The sequence below is a fragment of the Eumetopias jubatus genome, unplaced genomic scaffold, assembly GCF_037043125.1.
Source record: "Eumetopias jubatus isolate StellerSeaLion01/CBP00866 unplaced genomic scaffold, mEumJub1_p1.0 scaffold_8, whole genome shotgun sequence".
Lineage (NCBI taxonomy): Eukaryota > Metazoa > Chordata > Mammalia > Carnivora > Otariidae > Eumetopias > Eumetopias jubatus.
Window position 1 is genome coordinate 75,135,652 of NW_028274814.1, and position 12,691 is coordinate 75,148,342.

A 12,691-nucleotide genomic window follows, 5' to 3' on the forward strand; every position below is an offset into this window, starting at 1 on the left:
TTTAAAACTTAACTTTTTTTTATATTAGATGAAAGAATAGCTTTTGTTGACCAGGAGTTTTAAAAAAAAGCTACCAAATAGGCCGTGGGTCATCTTGAATTCAAAAGCTCAGATTTTTAACCTCACACACATTTTACCAATTTTATTAAGATTAAAAATGGAGAATGTGGAGTGAATTTCAGGACCAAAATGATTTTATTTGATTGAAATTACCTATTAATTTGTTGCAGCTGGGTAAAGGATAGGGCGTTTTCTTTGCATCTTAAGAAATACAGCGAAAGCACTAAAGAGGATGGATTAGGACTTAATGCTCTAAATATTAAAAGACATGCCATTTGGGTTTAAATCACTTCAAAGTTGGAGATGGTTCTAGTTACAGACGCCAGACTTGTGCCTTGTTTTTTAAGAGGTTTCAAAAATTGAAGGTGGAACCAGAGGGCCACACTAACAACGGACATAGAACGAGGTTAGACAAATGTAAGAATTACGTTGGAACTGCCTTCAGTGAAGAGATGAAGGGCTTAGGAAACTGTACAGAGGACAATACCACATCACAGAGCAAAGAACTCATAATCACTTAGTTCTGAGCTAGCTGCATTCGATATTAACCGACCACAAACTCTAGCACTTAGACAAGCAGTGTGACGGTCTGAACGAAAGAAACAGCAAAAGTAAATGGAACCGTGTTGGGGAGGAAGAATTGAAACAAGAACCGGTGTCGACACAGCAAGCCCCGCCCATACTATGAATATGCATGTGTCATTTCCGGATCCTCTTAGGAACAACCTGTTAATATTTTTGGTTGTTATTTCAGTTCTTACTGCCACTAACTGAAGTTAAACTGGAAATGATACTACACTAGAGATAGTGACCTAAATCATACTAGAGGTTAATAGGGGGAAAAAAATGTGACATTTGGAAATCATCCAGGAAATTTCCTGGAAATGACCAAAATATCAAAGTTACTATTTTTCATTGATTCTATGATTAATTTTCGCCAACATTTTAAAATCTCTGAAATTGGAATGTGTCTAACAATTCAACAGTGCCTTACAATTATAACTGTCAGCATTATTTTTCTTAGTAGTACACAAAATAACGCATCTTAAAATTGGTGGTATCTTACATTCCACAAAATATGAATTTTTAGTCATGATTATTCTTACAGATAAAATAAGAGAATAAAAAACCTCTCATAACTTTCTCAGCATTGATAGTATTCACCTAAGTTATCTGGAGTTGCCTGGTTTTCTAGAGATGCACTGCCAATTATCGTAGCCATTAGCCACGTGTAGTTGTTTAAATTTAAATTGATTAAAATAAAAACCAGTTCCTTAGTGATACTAGCCCAATTTCAAGCACTCAATAGCCACCTATGGCCTGTGGCTGCCATATTAACCGATGTGGATTTATAAGACATCTTCATCACACCAGAAGGTTCTATTGGGCAATGCCAGTCTAGAATGCTGGCTTTATCTCATAAATACTTCAGTTTTGAGCAACAGTACAGAAAGGCTGCAGAAATTTTAGTAACTGTCTCAGGGGCAGCATTTTACTATTTCATTTAGAGGTTAGTTTTACTCCGTAAAATGAAATTTTAAAGTTTCGTATTTTGTCCCTATCTCTATAGATTTCAAAATTATGTTGTTGGTTTGTGGTAGTTATTATGTTGGTAAGGCTTAAATGCACACTTATCAGTGAAGTAGGGTTATCTAAGTTACTATGTTTATAGAATCTTTTTAAGGATGAGCATCTAGAAATTTTTGTATGAAGGTATAAATGGAAGAAGAGGGAAGATACTGTGAATAGGCCCCAAACTTTAAGAAAAAAATGAAAATCTTTGACAGATTTAGGACCATTGATTCCTTCAGTATCTTTAATACCTTTTCAAATAAAATTCTTGAAAAAATTAATTAGTTTAAGAAATTCTTAATTAAAAAGTTAATTCTAGCATGGTCTTTGAAATCAAGCAGACCTAGGTTTGAGTCTTGAATTTCAAACTCGTTAGTGTGGCCATGGTCAAGGTGCTTGACCTCTGTATGACTCAGTCTTTCATGCATGAGATAAGGGATAATTGTTGTAATTACTTCATAGAGCTATTTAAAGAAGACAAAGCATATCCACAACACATATGGTAAGCATTCAATAAATACTAGCTTCCCTGATCAGTCTTAGAATTTTAGTGACCACATTGTGAACAAGTTGCAGCACAATGGGTGTGATATGTGCAAAAGTATAATCACACATAAAGTGGTTGGTGGAGTGGGGGAAAGGCAGGAACTTGTTCAGTCAACCACTCAGGGCCGACTCACCCAAGGAAATGACACTTGACTGCATCTTGAAGGATGGCCAGGAGTTCACTGTACTGAAAGCGTCTGAAGTTGGGATTTTTTGCCAGAGAAACAGCATGTAGAATAGTCTAGAACCTTGAGAGAACTCTTGGCACTAGGAGAAAAGGATTTGATTTGGGAATAGAGTGAAGAACAGGAATTATCAGGAGCTGAGGCTATGGAAGTTTGTTGAAGTCAAACTGTGAAGGGCCTGAGTGCCACACTAAAGGTTTTATCAAGACTTGAGGCAGGACCTCTTGCAATTGGTTGGGTAAGAGCTGAGCAAGACCCCGACAGAGGAAGAAGGGTAGAGGAGTGGTCTGTACTCCCTGGTGCAACTTGTCCTCTCCCATTGGCTCTTGAACTCCCTCTATCACACCACCGAAGCTGCTCTTGTAGGATGACTAGTGAGCTCCATGTTGCTATTTTTCCTGGGAACAATGTCAGACCTCATCTTACTTGGCCTAATGGCATCATCTGACACACTCTGTCCTCCTTGAAAGGTTTTCTTCACTTGGCTTCCAGGAGATCACGTGGCCTTGGCTTTTCTCCTATTTCACTAGCTTCTCTTCGAAGTCCCCTCTGCTGGTTTCACCCCATGGCCCCAGCACTTAACACTGGGGCCCCGGGGCTCAGCCTTTTGGGTCTCTGGACTTTCTTGTGATTCCTCAGATGAGCTCATTTCCTCTCATGGCTTTGCATACACACTCTATGCTTTGTTGGATTTAAATTTCCAGTCCAGCTCTCTGGCCTGAAGCCCACCTGTGTCCATCCAGCTGCCCATTCATATTCTTCACTGGGATGTCTAAAGCATCATTCACTTAGCTTGTTCAAAACAGAATCCTTGATCTGCCATCATAAAGCACTCTTCCTGCAGTCTTCCTCATTTGACTTGATGGCAGCTCCAGCTTTCCACCTGCTCAGATCAAAAACTTTGGAGTTATCCCTGACTCCTCTTCTTCTCTCACACACACCACCCACTTCAATCTGTCAGGCTCTCTTCTTGACTGTGACTTCAAAATAAGTCCAGAATACCTCCACATCTCACCATCTCAACTGATACCGTTCCACTTGAGCAACCACCATTTCTTTCAAAAGCTTCCCAACTGTTCTCTCTGCTCCCACCCTAATCCCACCCACCCCCATACACACATACCCTCCCCCACTTTACTCTCAAAACTACAGGGTGATCCTGTTTTACACATAGATCAGGTCACTCCATTCAAAATCCTCCAATGATTTTTCCATCTCCATTCACACAGAATTGTCTCTGTGTCCTAACACAGTCCGCCCAACCCTTTCCTTCTCAGACCTCATCTCCTTCTCCTCCCCTTGCTGACTCCACTCCCGCCCCACTGAGCCCCTTTCCATTTCTTGAACCTGACAAGCATGCTCCCACCCCAGAGTCTTTTGCACTTGCTCTTCTCACTGCCAAGCATGTTCATCGCCCTCCGCCCCCACCAACCTCGTATCTGGGTGGCTTACTTCCTGACCTCCCCTCGGTCAAATGTTTAGTCAAACATTATTTTCTCAGTGAAGCCATTCCCAACCTCCCTATTTAAAATTGGACACTGCCTCCCAACACATCCTTCTCCCTTTACCTACTTAATTTTTCCCAGTAAAATTTATCACCATTAAAATACATCATTTATTTGGCTTATTATCTGGCTCCTCTTGCTAGAACATAAACTCCACAAGGACAGGGATTTTGGTCTGCTTTTGTTAATGGCTATATCCCCCCCAGAGTTTAGTACAGTATCTCGCACGTAAGTGCTCAGTAAATATCTGTTGGGCAAACGGATGCACGTTTGCTTGGTTGTGGGGGCTGAGGGAGACGGAGGAGGTGAGAAGGTGTTCGTGTATTCTATAACATTTAGTAGCATTTCCCATCTGCCAGGTACTGTGCTAGATGCTGAAGATCCAAAGGACATCAGCAGATGGGCATACAGCGATGCCAGCAACCAAGAGAGTGAATCCAGAGGGCAAAGAGGAGTGTTCGGGCCACTTGTTGAATCTGGGGGCTATGGAACATTCAGGTGTAGATTCCAATCATAAGCTGGACCAGATTCCAAAATCCGCATCTCCCCACTGTGCAGAAGCCAGACTAAGAGGCAAGGTTAGAGGATCTCCCTGGAGCTCTAAGCTACGATGCACACCTAGGCAGTAACACCATCTTCTGTGCAGTCTTCAACTACAAAGAATAAAGTAAACATTCATAATATTTGCCTCGCAGCATTAATTGACCTTGTATGTGGAAAGTCCTTAGCTTCCCAGATGAAAAGCATTGCAGAACTACAGTTAATCTTGCTGACTCAGAGGGAAGGCTGGTGCCCTGAATCACCAGTGTCCTCAATTATCATGGCCCTTACCAAGGGCAATTTGGTATCTGTCCCCATGTTCCTTCCCAAGAGTTGACCCAGCCCCTCCCTAGCCTCCCAGTGAGATCCAAATGCCCTCGGAATGGGAATCAAGTATAATTAATAAAAAGCAAAAAATTTGCTATAACTATATACCTCAGGAGGAAAAAAAAAGTCACTTCAAATAGTTTAGCCAAGAGAAAAAATTCTTTGTACCAAAAAAAAAAAAAAAATGGATGATTTCCAGTAATGCCAGACTTCAAACAGGGAGTGAGAGGGAGGGCAAGAAAGCCTGTATTGTCTCACTCCAGAGGGCATTGTGGCTAAGGAGGTAAATAGTTTGCATAGAGGACTAAGGATAGCTTGTCAACAGATGGCTTACCTATTCTAAGAAAGAATTATCTGCAAAAGCAAATATAAAAGAAGCAAATGTGTTGGATCATCCTTGCTGACAAAAGAAAAAAAAGAATGTAATTTTGAGGATATGTTTTCCAAAACTTGAAGGCTATTTGCAGCAGGAAAGCTTATTTTGGAGGAGGAGGGGGTTCATTGAGGGCAGGTGGGGGCGGGGGCAGGAAAAGGTGTCTAAATTCTGGAATCTTTTTATTAAAGCTTGTTTTTCTTGCCTGAATCTTTTGGTTCTTGTGTCTGTGACAGTATTCATAACTCAGCCCCAGTGTGCCAACAAACCCCATATGTTTCGGCTCGCTCCTTATCTTTTAAGCCAAGATAAGGTTGAAATGAGTGTATTGCAAGAGATTTGTGATAGAGTACACACACACAAACACACAGTGGCGGAGGGTGGGGTGTGCCTTACTCATGTTTGTTTTCTTCAACACAAGATGCACACAAAGAAGGCACTCAATAAAAGTTTCTTAATTAAGAAACAAAAACAAAAAAGAAGCAAGTCTCCAGTGGAGAAGGTCTTCATTTACAGATTGAGGGGAGGGAGCTGGGAATCAGATAATAGGACTGAGCAGAAAAGCCATCTCTAGCTATATTCAGAAAGCAAGCATTGTATCCTCTTCCCTCTTGGCTTCTCATCTAGCAGACTTTTAATCGATATATAAATGTGAGGGGTTACCATCTGCCAGGCACTTCTTTGGGGGCTGGGGACATCAGGATGAACAGGACAAAGTCCTGACATGGAACTGACAGTGTAGTGTGGGAGAAAGAGATGAATAGTAATAAGCCCCAACATCAGGTCCTGTGATAAGCTCTTTTACAAGCATTATCCTCATTTAATCTAATCCTCAGATTTTTAAGGTACCTGCAAATCATCTGGGAATTTTGTGAAAATACAGATTCTGATTCAGTCAGTCTGGGACGGGGCCTGAGATGCTGCCTTTCTAAGAAGCTGCCAGGTGAGCGTATGCCAATGGTTCTAGAACCACACTTTGAGGGCTTAGAACTTAAACATCCCAGCAACCTGATGTGGAAGGAACGAACTGTCCTTAGCTCCATTTAAGAGGAGGAAACTCAGGGCTTGGTGAGATCACATCAGTCATCAGAGGTCAAACAGCCGATCGATGTCAGAAACAGGTGCAAATCCAGTTCTATTAACCACTCCTCCCCAAATTGCCTCTCTTACAACAACTCAGAGAATGAATGGGCTGTGGGATAGGGAGAGCTACTCATTCCACCCAGGGAGAAAGAGCAAGAGAGAGAAGACCTCCCAAGGGAGGTGATAGAGCCAATACAGGGACTTACCAATGTAATGTGGAGTCTGGCACAATGTTTCTTAACCTGTTTTTCAGTATTTTTCAGCTCTGAGCCATTGTCTGCCCCACCCCAGTCCCAAAACCTTTGTTGTCTTTTTCTTCCTAATTCCTGCCTGCCGTAAACTTTTAAGGTCACAGATATATTGTATCTGTTTCTGTGATGTGGCTTTTTGGAGGGCCACAAATCATTGCAATATCTGAGATTTTTTTCCCACACGTTCCCCAAAACTGATTTTTGTTCTCTTGGGGGTGGTAGCGCCCCCATGGAGAATGCTCACCTTGTGAGACATGTCATTGCTTTCACAAAGTCACAAAATCTCACCAATGAAGATAACTCGGGGGCCACTTACCCTTCTGCAAAAACCTTAACAAATGATAACCTATCCTGTGCTTGGATGCTCAGTGATAGGGAACTTAACTACCTTACTACCTCCGTATTTGGCGGGCTGTTTATTAGAAATCTCTTTATTTTGAGCCTCTATCTGGCATGTCACAATTTTTCATTCCCCAGTTTGAGTTCTACCCTCTGTAGCTGAACAGAATATACAGACCTAGGTGCAGCAGAAGGTAGAAATACACAGAATATTTGGCTTCTGTTCCGAGGGACCAGACAGTAATTGTGTGTGTTTGTGTTATGGAAATTCTCTTGTGATCCACCTATTTCAAACCTTATGCTTATTGACTTTTTATCTCTAATAATAGTGTAAAGTTTCTCTAGCTTCTGGAAGAAGCCATCTCACACTTTAATTCATCTTAGTGTCAACTAAAATTTCTCAGCATGGGTGTTGTTTTTAGAGGTGCTGGAAGCGGCGCAATAGAAAAAGCAATAGAACAGGGGTGAGAAGATGAGGGTATAGTCAGAAATAGAGGGCTACATTTTAACTTAAAACAGCACATGTAATCAATTATAGAACTAAAAATAACATAGCTAGAAAACACAGGGGAAGAGCGAAAGAGAAGGTGATAGGAAAAGTGAGCTAAGCCTCTATCCCGCATAGTGGGGAGTCAACAGCGTTGTCTAAGTGATAAATTAAGGAGTAGCGAGACACACAGGATATTCGGAGTTACGGGATAGTTAGGAAAATCTAAAATCAGAAGCAGACAGAGGAGTGGGATAAAGTATGGATGAGAGATGCTTGATTTTCTTCATAATTTCTGCTAAATCATCTGGCATTTTACCAAATACATATAAACATTAATTAACATTGAAAACAAAAGAATGGTGGAATAAGAAAAACAATCAGGGTAGTCCCCTGTCACTAACTACTGGTCTGACTTGAATAAATCACCTAGTATTGAATTTAAATTTCTCATCTGTAAAATAGGCTAAGTCAGTGGTTTTCAAGGTTTTTAAAATAAAATATTATAAACAATCCCAACACATTGTAAAAAAAAAAAAATCCTGATGGAGCTCCTCTGATTGGGGGAGGGGGTACCAGGAGTTAAGCCTACTATTTCTCCCCCTTACCCTTTTCCTTCCCCTCCTCACCCTCACCCCCACCCCAGGCAGCCCTGAGACACCTCATCAGACAATTGCAAGAATTTAGTTTGAAGGCTATTAGTCTGCATGACTGTTTTTTCAAATTACAGCTATAGCCCATTAATTTAGTGGCTTGGAATCAGTATGGCACTAGAATAGAGTGGGACAGAAAAATTAGAATGTAATCCATGGTATTGTTTTGCACATTTCCATGGTATGTATATAGGTATTCACTACCTTCCTGGCTGGCTGGGTGGGTGGGTGGAAGGAAGTTTCTAGGACAGTTTGTCCTGTTGAAGACCTCAACAACAGGGCAGGGAAGATGTTTGATGTCGGGAGTCCCATTTAAAATGGGGGGGGTGGCGTTCTGCGTGGACAGTCCTGGCCAAGCCCAGACCCTGACTCTTCAGCCAGGCCTCCTGCGTAGAGCCACAAGGACACAGTGTGGAAGACGCTGCCCCCAGCTGCTCACGTAGGAGCCAGGGGGTGGGGTGGGGATGGGGACGGTCCTTCCTAATTCCGCCACAATACGCATTCTGGTTATTTTTGTAATGAGACCGTTGAGTAAAAAGGGCACCACCTTTAAAAAAAAAAAGTAAGAAGAAGGTAGACGGACATTGTGTTTCTTGCTACGGATCACCATCAAATGTTTACGTTGTTTCTCCCGACTCCAACACTCTCTGATTCTGTGATTTCTGTAAACCATCCACCCTCTCTTTGGACACAAAATTGTAACAAGCAGCACAGACTGAAGTCGAATTTGTACCTTCTGCTGGAGAGCCCCCACATTTTCACTAGGCATCACTAAGAGAGCCGGTTGGTCTACAACTCTCAGTCTGGTCTCGAGAGGAGGGACAAGAGACCGCACTACTTTAAAAATCCCTCCTGCTGACTCTATTCCATACTCCTCCTTCCCCTTCTTCCCCCAAGCCCCCATCCACGGAGCCAAGAGTAGAAATGAGCTGTTAATGCAAATAGTAAAGTGCGTTTGGGGGGAACCCAAAGAACTAAGTCTCAGTTGTTGATTAAGATAACCAATGATTATTTTTAATTAGTGAACTTTTATGCTAAACTGATAAGAAATTTCCCAGATAGCTTTCATTTTTATGAATGCCAAAATAAAATGAGTGGTCTATATGTTTGACCACAAGCTCTGGAAGGCACTATGTTCTCATAAACAAAAGAAAACGAGAATAACCCCCAAGGGAGGAGGTAGTTTAGGTCATACCCCTGGGGCTTCGTGAACCCCTTGAAAGCACACAAAATTTTGTCTGGATGTACATATGTACACTTTTCCCCCTAGGGTAAGAGCTCTTATCACTTTCATCAGCTTCTCGAAGGAATATGGAATCCAAGAAAAGTTTAAAAACACCACAGGGTTATAGGATCACGTTCGTTACAAGGACAATAGAAACCACTATCTCCAGGTGAAACAAATTTTGACTTTACCATCATCAATAGATGCCTTTGTTTCTCCACTTTGGAAAGGCCTTGAGAAAGCCTGCACATCTGCCTTCACTGAGGGTTCATCAGTTCAGAGGCAGACAGCCTTAGATGACATACAGCCAGCGCAGGGCGGCCTGGGTATCCGTTACACCTGCTACCACTGGAAATGAGCCCCCTGCGCCCGCCCCTAGGAGAACACCCTCCACACATCACCCGCAGACCCGACAGGGGGCAGCAGGGCACAGTGAGAACACAACAAAGCCACCTTTATGATTTAAGATTCTTTGCTGAGTATTATTTCACAAGCTAAGACTATCGAAACTTTACACGAGGTGCCCCCTTCCACCTGTTAAGAAAGTATAGATAGTATGTTGATTTTATTTCTCATACCTTGTAATAATGCCGAGACAAAAATGCCTCCACTGTGTAAATTGAAATGGTAGCTGTTTTTTTTGTTGTTGTTGTTTTTTACTACTAAAAACTTCCAGGGCATCTAGGAATACACCTTTCCAGACCATGGCCAGTCAGAGCTTTTTTTCCATCTCAAAGCATCAGGAAAAACACTCCTCTATCACATACCAGAAAAAGAAGTTCAATATATCACCTCCTGTGGCCAGAGAAGTAGGAGCCTGCCTTTCCCCAAACAGAATTCAAAGGAAGAAGGCTATAAACAACTATTAGTTACAGAGGGCCTTGAACTGAATGTCTGCAACATGTTCTAGGGTATTTTTTAAGCATCTACTGCAGGATGACACCTAACACAGGATTGAGAATAATGCAGGTATGAGTCCCGACACCACGGCACCCAAGCTCCCTCAACCTCTCTGAGATTCACTTTCATCCTCTGTAAAAGAAAATAATAATATCCGTTGCCTTGTGCAGGCCCTGTGAAAATGTTAAAAAATCGGAAGACAGCTCTCAGCAAGCACAGCCGCTCAGAGCATGTTGATTCCTCGCCCTCACCTTACAGCTATGGTACTGCTCACAGCAGCCTTTGAAAGATTTTATTTATTTATTTATTTATTTATTTATTTATTTATTTATTTATTTAGAGGGAGTGAGAGTGGGGAGAGAGGCAGAGGGAGAGGGAGAAAGAGAATCTCAAGCAGCCTCCAAGCTGAGCACGGAGCCCAACTCGGGGCTCAATCTCACGACCCTGAGATCATGACCTGAGCTGCAATTAAGAGTTGGACGCTCCACCCACGTGCCCTTCACAGCAGCCTTTTAAATCCTGTTTCCAAGAATGACAAACTCTCAGTCCCCCAGAAACATGCCAGGAAGAGATAGACAATTGCAGCCCAATTCCCCTCTGAGATAGATACTTTTTTCCTAATACTATGCAGTGTACCAGGAACCTTTAGGCAATTGTTTCAAACTCCCCTCCATGCTTGCAGCAAAAGAGGCAAGCAGGAGGACTCAGGTATGACCCACAGACTACGTCCAAGGGCAGGATGGTACTGGGAACAAACCAGGTTTGTGCAAGAGGTTAATCAGACTGACAAATTTGGGGTCTGGAGGCTTGGGTGTAGTCAAATAACTGGCACGGCAGCCTTAATGAAACAGTCTCCACAACTGCATGATGTGCAGAGACTGGGAATCCACCAGCCAGATCAACAGGTACCTGCCATTTGGGAGGTCAGTCCAAGGGCACTGGAGGGCTCACCCCAGGATGAGGGTTCAAGGCTAGCTGTAGGGATGGCTTGGGTCTGCACTGGGGCCTTGGGGCACTGGATCTTAAGTAGAAGCTTAATTCTCTAAACCTTGGGCAGGGTGGGGAAGAAGTTGGGCAAAGGTCTAAGGGATGCATCACGAGCACTTTAGGGTTTATAGAGTGAAACACAGGCAGGCTGTATGTTCCTTAGAGCCCCTGAGGGCACAGTGGCCAAACCCAGTGGCCATCATTGGAGGGTCCCACACATCTGGGTTCCACACAAGAGGGAGGGGAGGTTATATTGAATGTGAGAGGGAAGAGAAAGGCAAGCCTCAGACCTCCTACTTAGGCTTGCAGAGTGGGGAAGGCAGAGACTACTAGTTAGCTAGCTAGCGACCGAAGGGAAGGAGAATGGCAAGGGAGAGGCCGGGATACAGAGCAGAGGGAGCAGCCTCCTCTCCAGAGCACATTTTCTCCAAGTGAATCTTCTGCAAACTTTTTATTAAAAGTTCATTTGTGGCTGTGATGGCTGTTGAGACTACACTGGAAGACATTAGAACAAAGAGTAGGAAGTATGCATTAAACATTGGTCAACAGAGACTCTAGGCTCATTTCCCCGTTACCCAGTGGAGCGGACCCCTAGCCAGACACCCTGCCCAGCCCTTCCCTCAGGCCCAGGCCCTTACCCTTGGGATCTAACCACATCTCCAGTTGAGGTTTTGGCTAAATCCTGATAGATGCAACTCCTAAGTACTGACAGTCTGTTCTTGCTTTCCAAAAGAGCAACAGCAGTTCCACTCCTGGTGCGTATCTTTTGAATTGTTGAATGTTGGGAGGACAGCCACCTCTGGAATAATCAAAAAGGAAATTAAGAAGCTCAAATTAGCTTATTCAGGGTTGGAAGCTATTTTCCTCAGTTAGACTTTCTACTGACATTTAGTTACTTCCAGATGTATTAGTGATGGATCACCAGAGAAGAGGGGAGAGAGAGAGAGAGAGAGAGAAACTTATTATAAGGACTTGGCTCACATCATTATGGAGGCTGAGAACTCCCAAGCTCTGCAGTCAGCAAACTGGAGATCTAGAAAAGCTGGTGGCGGTGTTCATATCTGATTCTAGGGGCCTGAGAGCCAGAAGAGCCGTAGATTCTGGTCCAAGGGCAGGAGAAGACCAAAGTTTCCTCTCAACAAGCAGATAGGTGAAGTTCCCTCCTACTCAGCCTTTCTGTTCCATTCAGGTCTTCAGTTGATTGGATGAGAATAGCCCACAGGAGGGAGAACAATCTGTTTTCCTGAATTCTTCAATTCAAATATTAATCTCATCCAGAAACACCTTCACAGACACACCCAGTATAATTGTTTGATCAAATGTCTGGGTACTCTTGGGCCCTGCCAAGTTGACACCTAAAATTAACCACCGCAAAGGGCTTGAATGTTGGAGGAGAAAAAGAAGATCCTTAGACCACAGGCTTGAGATGATTACATTTTATGTATTACTTTAGGGTTTTTATTTTTTCCATTAAAAAATTTTGTAGAAAACAAATCCCATAAACTGAGCCTGGCTGCTCAGTCAGTAGAGCATGTGACTCTTGGTCTCAGGACTGGGAGTTCAAACCGCATGTTGGGTGTAGAGATTACTCAAAAACAAAACAAAACAAAACAAAACAACAACAAAAAATCCTATAAACTTAACACCAGCTATTCACA